The sequence below is a fragment of the Nicotiana attenuata genome, chromosome 3 (genome assembly GCF_001879085.1).
Source record: "Nicotiana attenuata strain UT chromosome 3, NIATTr2, whole genome shotgun sequence".
In the NCBI taxonomy this organism is placed as follows: domain Eukaryota; kingdom Viridiplantae; phylum Streptophyta; class Magnoliopsida; order Solanales; family Solanaceae; genus Nicotiana; species Nicotiana attenuata.
In genome coordinates, this window is record NC_031991.1 from 57,009,028 (window position 1) to 57,010,148 (window position 1,121).

Here is a 1,121-nt window from a genome sequence, read left to right on the forward strand (position 1 = left end):
CTATAGGTTTCTACTGGTAGTGCTAATGAAACAGTAAGTAAATAGAACATGGAGTTTTTACGTGGAAAAATCCCTGCTCAAGGGGATAAAAAACCACGACCTACACTGGTAGGATTTCAACTTCACTATGAGCAACTTTAGATTACAACCTATGCAATCTAGGAATCAAACTCTTAATCGCTCACTAACTTGTAATACACCTATTACAAGCCACTTTGCAATACACCTATTACAAAGACTTCAACCCATGACTAACTCTATTCACGACACAAACACTTAAGGTTTATGGTTTACAAGGGGTTCCTAAGTAACGCTTCTAGATAAGAAAAGTTGGAATTACAATGAAGAACAATTACAAAGTTACAACTCAACTAAGGACATACATGATACTTGCCATAGGAACTGGTCCGTAGTAGTGTTGTTCTTTGTTCTTGATGCACTTGAGAATTGAATGCTTGACAGGTGAATGGTTGGAATGCTTGAATAAATTCTCAAGTGTTCAAGTGATGTTTTGTTGTAATGCACTTTATTAATACAACTTGGATGACATCACTTGAATGATATAATCACTTGGTTTGTCAAAGGGGAGTGACTGTAGTACTGTGATGCATTGTTTGCGTGTACATTGCAGGCAGTCACTCTCAAGGTGCAGATAGTTGACTTCATATAGTTGTCGGGGAAACACAAGGGGATCAGGTCCCTGTGTTGATTCTTTATCTTCTGAAGTCATAGCAACTCACATTTCCTGGAGTGTGTCGATTTGAGTAGTGTACCAAGTGTGTCAGGTTCTGATGTTCTAAACGTCAATACCACACAAAAGGGGGGGGTGATTTGTGTGGCACTCAATTTTCACTCTAGAAGAACCTGGTTCTTCTAGGTGTTCTAACTGCTGCTGTTTGCTGAATAATAATTACAGAAATAAAGAACACAGAGATTTTTACGTGGAAAACACCTGGCTCAAAAGGTGAAAAAACCACAACCTACTACTCAGTAGTATTTTTCCAAACATCCACTAAAATCACTGAGCCAAAACAGCATTTTACAAAACTCTTGTAAACCTAAGGATTAAACTCTAATCCCAGTGTGGCACACAGTCTCAACTGCTGCGACACTTTCAAGTT